Below are 11723 nucleotides of genomic sequence, written 5' to 3' on the forward strand. Positions count from 1 at the left end.
TTTTGATAAACAGAACTAAGGTATCCTTTTTCACATCAAATTTGCAATTGGCCAGTTGAAATATATTATACATTGATCTCCACTATTTATATCTATCAATCATATTCGTTCGGGCATAGCTCAATATGCTAAATAAGAAGGAAATTTTCTGCATACTCAAAAAAGGAAAATTCAGTTGCTAAGCGATGAAGTTTATGTCATATTTGGATTCAAACCTCCCGAATTTTTCTTTCAGTGTAAATTGTCGATACTGTCTAATGAGAAAAGAAAAATAATTCTCATCAAGAAACTCTTCATCAATTTAGCTGAGAATGCAATGAATTCTTTTTTTAAATATATCACATTAAACTAAACAAGGTTTACATTTACTGTATATAAAACTATCAACTATTTTCACTAAACCCTGAACATTTTTTTTCAAAGTGCGTTAATATCGACGATATCAACGCGCTTTGAAAAAAATATTTTTTTTTCAAAGTGCGTTGACTTGGTCCCAAAATTAACGCACTTTGAAAATTTTTTTCAAAGTGCGTAATTTTTCAAAGTGCGTTGTAACAATGCTATTATCGGAATGAACACGGTGACTGTTGCAAACAAAAGAATCACACAATGTATGGTATTTTATTCCAGTAGTTATCAATTTTATATTCATTTGCTTATTTGATTGACCAATGCTTCAAACAACTGGCACGTTATTTGAGACTCTTTTATGTTTCTTGCCCAAAATTAACATATTTACTTCCTCCGTTTTAAAGGGCCTAAAAGGGAGTTAAAAATCTACAGTGTATTCAATTTATTAACTTATTTGAGACTCTTTTATTTTTCTTGTTCCAAATTAACATATTTACTTCCTCCGTTTTAAAGGGCCAAAAAGGGAGTTAAAAACCTACAGTGTATTCAAAATTATATATCATCAAATTAACAAAAAAACAAGTTTATAAATTACATCCGGGACATTGATAGTCGTATTAGTGTCGAAACACATTAAACAATGTTTTTTTGGTGTTATTTATTCAGAAAAAAGGGAGGGGGCATCACCAAAAAAGGCGATCGTTGATATTTAACCAGTTTTCCATACTTTTCATATGCCGAATTGTAACTAGGACATTAGTGTCACATATGCTAGACTGAACCAAACAGTGGTTGCATTATAATATAACTATTGTGCAGGAATGTTGCAGAACGGCAATATGGTAAGCCTTTGATTTGTTAAAGGCACTCTATTGTGTTTAGGGGGTATATACTTTGTATTCTCCAACTAGTCGACATTATACATTTACCATTATATTTAATGCCTGACCAGTCAAAACACTAAAATATTTTCCCGAAATGCAGGGACAGCTCATTGTGCTATGGCGGCTTTTTTTTTTTTTAGATTATGTTCATAGAAGGTATGCATGCTATTATGCACTACCTAAATGCACAATGTTACAGGTAGATTTGAAACCTAAATCTTTTTTGTTTTTCGAGATACGTTGCCTGTCCAATAAATCAGGCTCTATTGACCGGTAGTCCATTACATTGCAGTTTTTCGACCGGCGGTCGTACAAATTGCAGTCTATTGATCAGCACTTCAGTATATAATTAAGAAAAACTGAATATACATACGAATTAGACGGGCATGTTTAATCAAGACTAAATCATCAAAATCACTTTTATCAGGTTTAAATTTTTTTTTATATCATCAACAGCCTTTACTTGTCCGAAGGCGAACATTTCTGGAATTGTTAATATTAAATGTTTGTGTAAAAACAAAAATGCAAGAAGATGTACTCTTGAAAAACGCGTCACAGACGAATTACCCTAAAACGGGTACTGTAAAACTATTCTCAATCGTGTTTTTCTCGGTCGTTATTTTGTTAATAGTGTGATCGGGATAAGTTTTGTAAATAATAAACAAACGCTTGTATATGAATTTGCGGGGAAAAACATTCGTTGGTAAGATTTAATCACGAAAGCTATGAATATTGATCTGCTACGAACAATGATGACTATATAGAATGTGACTCTATTGGTAACCATGAAAAAATATATATAAACAAAAGAAAAACAAGCTTATCCCTTACAACATACTTATAATATACTTAATCATTTTAGAATTGACATTTTAGCAAAGTCAAATCTGTTTATAAAGTTAAAAGTTAAATTTTCAAAAAAAGTTTGAGTTAATATATATCAAATTTCTATAGCGCTCTATTTATCACACAAATAATTGTGTATGATGTCAAATGTATCAAAAAAGAATATAGTATTGATATTAATAGATACTGTAACAGCAACCAGGGCCCCTATAAATATCAAATTATAATTCAAAAGCAAAACAAAATGTAGACTGTTTTTACGATAGTTAAAATTTCGCTCTTATTACTGTATACAGGGTTATTTTCGCCTGGTGTTATTTTCGCCCTTTTACAATTGCAAACGGTTTCGCCCCTTCTTCAATTTGCCCAGATGCAGTTGTGTTAACAAAGATATTATTTGCAATATAGAATTCGCCCAGTCTTAAATGTGCCCTCTGACAACGAGGGCGAAAGGGGCAAAAATAAAACGGGGCGAATGATTCCCTGCATAATTAGCATTACATTCGTTGTACAATGTATGTGTGCCTATATTTAGTGAAAATGTTTCATATGCTTGTTAACTGGCAGGAAGTAATTTTATTTTTTTTTGTTCTTGTCCAACCAGTTGTGTTCGTTAGCGTGCTGTGTTCTTTTATTTCATCTGTCCTTCACCCAGTGTTTTACCTGCCATAAGGACGTCGAACATTGTGTGACGTCATTGATCATAGACAACTCGTTTACTATGATTGACAAGGACAAGGGCCATTTATACACACAAAGCAGAACAATTCTGAGTCATCTTTCCGCAGAAAAAGTCGATATCAACAATGTCATATCTGCAGACGGATGGAACATGACCCGGAAGTTGATCACTGCCAACGGAACAATGCCTGGACCGGATATCATCGTTCATCAAAATCAGAAAATCACTATAGTAGTCTATAATCACCTGCTTAGTGAAGAAGTTTCCATACACTGGCACGGAATCGAACAATTTGGAACACCCGCTATGGACGGTGTTCCATTTGTGACGCAATGCCCTATACTTCCAGGCCAGTCTTTCAACTACACGTTTACTCCTCAAATCGGAGGGACCTACTTTTATCACTCCCACTCAGGGATGCAGTTCGATTTAGGATTGTTTGGAGCATTCATTGTTGTATGAAAACGTGATCCAATTCCTTTAGATCATCAGTATATCGTTCAGCTTCAGGATTGGAACCATCTTATTGATTCTGAAACAATTCTAAAATCCACCAAAATGGTCAACATCCGGTATCACTCCGTTTTGATTAACGGTAAAGGGGAATATGAAGGAAACCTGGCGCCCCTTCATGCGTTTTACGTGAACAGAAATGAACGATATTTGTTTCGTCTAATTTCCGTTGCTTCTAATCAACATTTCTTGTTTTCAATTCCTGGTATAAAATTCATTGTAAAGGAGACGGACGGTGATGAGATACAACCAATAATCGTCGATAAGATTTTGCTTTTTACTGGAGAGAGGTATGACATTGAATTAAACCTTGAAAATGTAAATGAAGGGGTATATGATATATTTGCTCATTCGATCAGTGGAAACAACCTCAACTTTAAAAACGAAAGTCCAGGCCACGCATACCTTCATGTAATCAACAATAATTCAATGGAAACGCCATTTAATGTTTCAAGCGAAGAAAAAACAATTCTAAATTGTCATTTCGTAGTTTACCCGGCTATGCCAAACTGGACATGCATCCCCTTATCCGCACTAAAGACTCTAAACCGTTCAGAACAAATTCATTTGACACAAAAATCTAACAAACAATCCAAATATTTTCTAAACTTAAGTTTCGTTGGATTTAAAACGTCAGGTATTAACGGAAGAATATTCAAGATGCCTACAATTGCACCACTGGCGCAGGCATCTGAAATTGATACATCTTGCTACAACTGTGGAGCGGAGAATTCATGCTTCTGTTCTCACTCCATAAACTTAGACACGGGATCAGAGGTCATTTTTATATTTCTAAATTTTGACATTGGTCCGTTGCTAATGGTACATCCAGTGCATATTCACGGTCATAAATTCCAAGTTCTTAAAATAGGGTTGACCTCAGTAAATTCAGCGGGAGTAGCCATCCCAACTTCTGATATCAAATGCAGCGATTCTCTGTCGAATGCAGAAAGCCTTTGCTACAACGCCAGATGGTCCAATGACACTTGGGCAGAAATCGAAAATATCACTGAGATAAACTTACAGAACGGAGTCTATAAGGACACGGTAGCCATTACCCCTGGTGGTTACGCCATTCTCAGGATATGGGCAACAAATCCTGGAGTTTGGTTTGTCCATTGCCACCGAAGCCTTCATCTTGCATCTGGTATGAATGCGATGTTGAACGAATCGTTTGAAAACCAAAGGAATTTTCTTCCTTGGGACTTGCCAACATGTCGTAATTTTTACAACCGACGACAGCCGTCACATTATGTTAGAACAACAAGAAACCCAACTGAAACATCTTACGATGTGACCACCAAAAGATCACATGAAGAGGATATCAATACAGTGACAAACACAACGACATCATTGTTTGGTAAGGTGTTTCGTTTTGTCAAAGTCTGGTGGTTATTTCATTGAATTACTTTTTTTAACTGAAAACTGCTTTATGGTCAATGCATTCTACTTCTGTTTGACAAGATTAATATTCTGTAAAGATAAATAAAAAATCATTTTTTCTGCCAAAAGAAAGTGCTCGAATACTAATAATAATACTCATAACTTAATTATTGTTAAGTTATGTCTTTTATTATCAGGTGACGGTGGACAAACGACCGCCTTGGTCATTATAATTATTTTTTGTACAGTTATAACTATACAGAGAATTTTGCTAATATTCACTATTCGGAAACTCCGAAAATGAAAATAGTAATCAAAACCTGTTGATCCCAAAAAATCTGTTATATATTTTTTTGGAAGAAAAGGAACAGTTTGTGCAATTATCATTTACATTCAAAACGCAGTTTACACGATTTGTACGACGTAATAGTTAGATCATTAATCGCGTAAATTAACTGAATAAGATTTACTTTACTTAGAACATAACCCACCTTTTCATTGGCTGTTAAAAGTTCTGCGCCAATCAGATACCATCTCTTTTTTTGTTTACGGCTCTCTCAGCTTTAAATCGTAATATGACGTCGCTCTGAACTTAGTGGGAAAACGTAAAAAATATCACTTAATAGAATATTTAACGACTGCTGATTGGTTGATAATCTGTGTTATGTTCTATTGTATGTTACAGACAAATAAGGTTGATTAAAACCATAACCCGATAGTTGGAATTTGAAATTGTTCTTGCAATTTTTCTCAAACACACAGGGAAAGATAAAATCAGAGGATTCAGAGCAGTGACATATTTTATATATCAGTGTTAAACACTATCGGAAAACAATAGAACAATATCCGAAATATTTGTTTATCATTTAATTTTGTAAACCGAATCTAACTTTTGTTTTTCTTCTAACAAAACTGTTCAGGCTAAAATTGACATCGCAATGTTTCAAAACTGACATCATTTTCATTACGAAAATCTGTCAAGCATACACATGTAGCTTTATGATAAAAAAGGGTAGTTTAGTATTTATCTTGAAAGATCCCAAAAGGAATTTGGCAATAAATGTGTTTACAGGTTTTACATAAAAAAGCTTTTTAGAAGTAATTTTGATTGCAAATCAATACTTTTTTGTGTTTGATGTACTGTACATTTTATGATGAATGTTATTAATTATTTTGCTATCAGAACATTTGTATTTTAAACTGAACTTTATTTATAACAACGTTTGATAAATAAGTTCTACAACTTATATTAATATCTCTCGTTGGCACGGATGTTAGCGCGAGTGGGTCATTGGTGTGGGAAGAAGTCGGAGTACCCGGAGAGAACCCATGTGTCCAAGCGGGCGACCGCCATACCCTATCACATACACCCACTGTCCATCACGGGGATCGAACTCGGGTCACAGCGGTGAGAAGCGAGTGCATTGTTCACTACGCTACTAGAACTTTTTCAATTAAGTTACATATAAACTAGACTTTGACCCGTGCGTGCAAGGATTGACATTGCATATAGAACATTAACGAAATAGGTACATCGGCACACCTTATTATTGACATTTACATAACAATGCTATAAGCCTACAATATACTGCTTTTAATTTCTCTACACTTTCCTTACTTTGAATAATCTAACTTTGTATCGGGAAAGGCCCTCACCACAGTTAGAATGCCTCCCTTATACCCGTAATGTAGCAGAAAATTGCAGAATCGCTCCGGAACGATATTGGAGAAAGTTAATGAAGTTGCCTTGAAAATAACATTGAAATTTATCACAACAAACCTTTTTGAGACTGCAAATATCTTTCAACTAAAAATTTTAATCCATAGAATGGAAGAATTCAACACCTGTTCACCAACGTACACGTATTTTCTTTGTAAAACTGGGTCCATAAGACATTATTCATTTTTACGATAAAACATATTCTATCTTCACTCTCCTAACAAATATAATGTAACTTTTCTGCATGTAATCAAATATGTTTTGTCACCACGAAGACAAAAGTAAGTACCTAGTTGAAATAATTATATTTGTTATTTTATACTTTCTCTCATAAGAAATCATTAATATATATGAACAAAAATCCAATGAAAATTTACCCGTATTTTTATTATCATTTCTGAGTTTATTCATGCAGATGTATTATTGTGGAAACATAAACTAAAGATCCCGTTAGCGTGAATGTATTGCGCAAGCGCAAGATTGTAATATCCAGAAAATCCAGGTGATTTCCGGGAATTTTGGAGGAATTTTCGTTGATTATTAATTAGCGAAGCTTAACTGATAAAAAATAGAAACCAATTGGTAATCTTCAAGTACCAATGATGTTTAAAATATATAAAACAAAAGACAGTATTCATCTGATTTATCGGTATTAAAGACCAACAATTCGAGTCTATTATTTTAATATAGTAGTATAGATCCTTAAATAGCCAAGAACTTAATATACAGTTACTATGTAATATATAAGTTACGTTGGCTCGTGTTATATAGACAGCAAATGGTTCGGAGCATAAAGTTCAGGTCACAATAAGTGATAAATGTAAAAGTGGGTCGAGTTGTATATTCTCATGGATTCCCTATGGACAACAAGCATATAATCTGAAATGTGTTTTTTATCATACATTTTGGTTAAAGGGTAAGAAAAATGTTCAGGCCAAAATTATTATTGCAGTGTTTTTGAATTGGAGTGAAGAACCGAAACTTGTCAAGCACACAGCTTGAATATCAAACATTATTTTAATAGATGTCCTGAAAGATTCCAAAATGTTATATGGCAAAAAATGAAAAGAAAAAAGATACCGGTATTACACAAAAAACAAATTTTGTTATACATTTTTTTTCTAATTACAAAACGATATTTTTGTTTTTGATACGATGTGCCTTTTATAAAGGCTGATACATTTATCAAATTTTCTGCTATATAGAACCTTTAAATATGATTTTTTATGAATCATAAAATAGCCAATAAGAATAACCTGTATGTTCTATTGACAGTTAGTGATTTTGTTTTTCATCAATTGATTTGTGAAAATAGGTAACTTTGTTTTTTCTTCTAAAATTAATATAGCAATGTATTTACAATTGACCTATTTTGATAACAAAAATCTGTTTCTCGCAGCAACTAATTTTCTTAAATTTACATATAAAAAAATGAATTATCATGGAGTGCCCCCCCCCCCAACTTTTTGAGAGTATGTAAAAAATTGAACACCCCCCACCCCCACCCCCGGTTTAGGATTTAAAGATTTTTTTTCTTTTCCCGGTTTTTTTTCTTTTCTTGTCTTCTTTTTTTTTCTTTTTTTATTTGGATTAGTCCCCCCCCCCCCCCCCAGCCCCCACTATTACCATCGATGATACGTTCCTGTAACACAATTTGATATTCTCTACTTTGGGCTTAAAAATGATCGTCCAATGAAATATCGCGTTTCCCAATTTGTTCTGAAATGGCTTCAAACGAAAGTCTTGTCTTGATAACACTCATCTTGATTAACCTGTAACAAATCGTCGTTGAATTATTTATCAAATCAATTAATGTTTTAATTTCGATACAATTATCAAACTACCAGTTAAGTACAATATTCACCGAGCCGAAGGCAAAGGGAATATTGTACTTAGACGGTAGATAAATCATGGTATTGACCTCAAAACAGCAATAACTTTATACGTTTTGTCTTTTTTATCCATAGCAAGGACATTGCAGGAACAAACGAACATTAAAACAAAGAAACATACCTCTTTCATTTGCTTCTTTTTTATTTGAATTTCAACTTATTCTTTATTATAAATACCATTTGATATATTTTTAACTGAAACTTGATATCGAAGTAAAAAAAAAATAAATAAACCTAATTTAAAAAGAAAATTTTGAAATTTGGAATTCATAACGTTGTGGAGATAGAAAAAACAACCAACAAAAATAATTGAATATAGGTCGCGTTTACCTGATTAATTTTAGAAAGTGTCGACCAGGAAAAGAAAACCGCATTGTGCAGCATTTCATCTGTTTAAAACAGTTTGTAAACTGAGTAAACGTGCAAAAGCATGGGTAAAACTACCAGTTATCTTTTATCGTACTACATGTACTCGACAGTTGATATTGAATTGAAAGACAGCATAAATGAGGTGGATTCATTCTGCTGCAAAATGACATGGATATTTACATGTATAGAGTCTCTCCTATGAATTTGCATTTACGAATAATATTTCATGTAGAATATTGTATAACGTTAATACTATTAGTGGCGTGTGCTTTGCTTAGATCGAGTGTATAGATATGTTTATAATTTTGTACATTGTGTGTGAAATAGTCTTTACAATATTGTAATTTTACTGCAGTTAATGGAAAGTAACAAAATTATAATTCATATTCAAAAAAACTCAAAGTGAAAGGAGATAATAATAAGAAAATAAAAATCCTTCCGATGTAACAAGATACTGACGTAGTGTATAGGGGTATGGTTGTCATCTTAACGAGTTACATTTACATGTATATATCTCATAATAACGAAAGAAAAACACATTAGAACTATTTTGAGATACAAGACACTATGAAACAAAATTCTGTTTATTGACGATATAAAAGAGTAGAATCATAATCTTGAATTATACTTACATTGTCGAGTTTCCCCAACTACAAACTACTGAATATGCAAGTGGATCACCGAGAATTAATAATGAAACCAAAATTATAAAAAGTGCATTCCATTCTTAGGTATTATAACCATGCTGAAGTTAGCAGCCACTTACAGCAGCCATTCAATAAGGAAAATCGTTAAAGTACTTAGAGTACTCGAACAGAAAATATATTTTACTTTATCATCGGCATACTTTAATTAACATCAATATGGTTAAAAATCAAAAGTTTGTGGGAGCATTGACAACCTCGGAGGCAGTAAAGATCGTTTGATCAAGATCAATGGAGATATAAACCCCTTGGAATTACCTGGTTGTACCCATACAACCCAAATTTGGGACCAGGAAATAATAGCCCTATTAATACATCAATAGTTTGTAGGAGCATTGGCAACTTCTGGTCAGTAACGATCGTGTGACCAAGATCAATGGCAATATAAACCTCTAGGAATTACCTGGTTGTACCAGTACAACCCAAATTTGGGACCAGGAAATAATAGCCCTATAGGTACCCTGCACTGCCCTGTAATTTGTTTGATTTACACTAGACCCGTGTTTTAAATATTAAGAAACTTCCTCTACTAAACGCGTGTGTTTCCAAGTTCGTGTAATCAAAATCAAGGGAAATATAAACCTTCGAAACGAGCCCTTAACATCTTATCAACGCTTTTATAAATAAACACTTGTTACATTCGATCAGTGTTTATTATCTATTAAAGATTTAATATTGTCAGGTACTGTTCACAATTTCCTCTAAAAAAAGTATATTCATGATCATAAATACACCATTGCAACAAATATTTAGAATATCAATTTATATTTATTACATGTACATGTTCGTGGAAAAACAAAACAACAAAACGAACGTAAAATGTTTTGTTAAAGGTGTAATATTCCTCCGCTTTTGATTGTACTATATATTTTAAAAAATCGTTTGGATATTCATCAAAGTCAATACCAGGAGATTCCAATAAAATAAAGATAAAGAGATTAAGGACTGCTAGATATCTCCAAAATTGACAATGTGTTTAATCATGAATTGAAGAAAATTAGACAAAGTGATTAAAAAACCAAAACTTTATGATCGCAGCATAAAATTAAAAATATTAAATGCATATGAAAATAATATTTAGTTATCTAAAATGTCAATCATCTTACAAAACAGAGTGAATCGCTGCTTTTTAGTTCAGAAGAGCATTTTGTTGATTAGGTTTGAAATAAATACTGAATGTTTTACATACAGTTTATACATACAATATATGGTAAATTACAATAGTTTTTAATGTTTCATAAACGGTTTTCTCTTTTTAAATTTGGATAAGATAATAGTAAATGGATCCATGTGTTTGTGAATGAAAAAAGTTCAAATCAGAGTATTTTGTTATATATAACACACGCATTGTAATGGCGGTCAAATGAATGATCTTGTAGTGATTGGTATAATGTCAATATAGGAATATATATATTATCTTGAATAAAATAGGATATTGTTCTTTTCTTTTTTTAATTTTGTTTTCCATATGTGATCCTTTAGAATTTAAAAACCGGAATCAGTTTTAAATGATGAATAAGTCTATAGAGTTAGCAATTGTCTTAGTATGTTTTTCCCAATTCTAATTCATTTACCTTTGTGAACGAGCGTTCAAGAGAGAAATAAGAATTTTCCATCGAAAGATTCTCTGGCCTAAACCATCAAACTTGTATTGTTGATGGACTGTACCAGTACATATAATTAAGGTATAATTGAAGGAAAAAAACAACAACAATGCATTGGAGAATGGGAGAAGGGGGTATCATAGATATTACCTCATAAAATTTGATCAATATGATTGTTAATCACTCAGAATCACAAATTCACACCATGTTTTTTCATCCATTTAATATAACCCAAAACTGACTCCCCAAACTGACTGGAGAGTTAAAATAACATAATGGAAAGAGTTATGAAAGTTATCTAACTTTGCATATAGATTAACATTAATTATACTTTTCATCTTTTGGGAAAGGTTCAATTTGAAAAAGTTGATATTGTCAATAAGTAAGATGAAAATGAATTCGGTCAAAACATTGGACTTTAAAGTTATCAGTTTTGAATAAATTTTCCACATTGCACAATCTGTAAAAGTTCAAGTCCGAATGCTCCCCGCTTTGTCATGCAGTTGGCTAACTGGTTCTTCCCGGCACACCATTTCAAATTGGTATTTTCCTCATTGTTTACAGTTTCACGTATTGCTACATGTACAATGTCTATTCGGAGTCTTCTGTCATCAACAAGTTTGGTAAAGTTAAGAGACTCAATAACACTTTTATTGTCAATGTAAGCCTCCACTGCTAATTGGTGACCAATGATTCCTTCTAGGAGTTTTTTGTAGAATGCTGCAGATTCCAATCCCTCTTGTAGACTTAAGGCTTCGGCTGCAATAGTTGATTT

At 32.7% G+C, this 11723-nt stretch overlaps 1 pseudogene; it reads left to right on the forward strand.

Annotated features, from left to right (window-relative positions):
* Positions 1–2750: 2750 nt before the first annotated feature.
* Positions 2751–5713, forward strand: LOC128172621 (uncharacterized; annotated as a pseudogene).
* Positions 5714–11723: the final 6010 nt, after the last annotated feature.

Source organism: Crassostrea angulata, chromosome 2 (genome assembly GCF_025612915.1).
Source record: "Crassostrea angulata isolate pt1a10 chromosome 2, ASM2561291v2, whole genome shotgun sequence".
Lineage (NCBI taxonomy): Eukaryota > Metazoa > Mollusca > Bivalvia > Ostreida > Ostreidae > Magallana > Magallana angulata.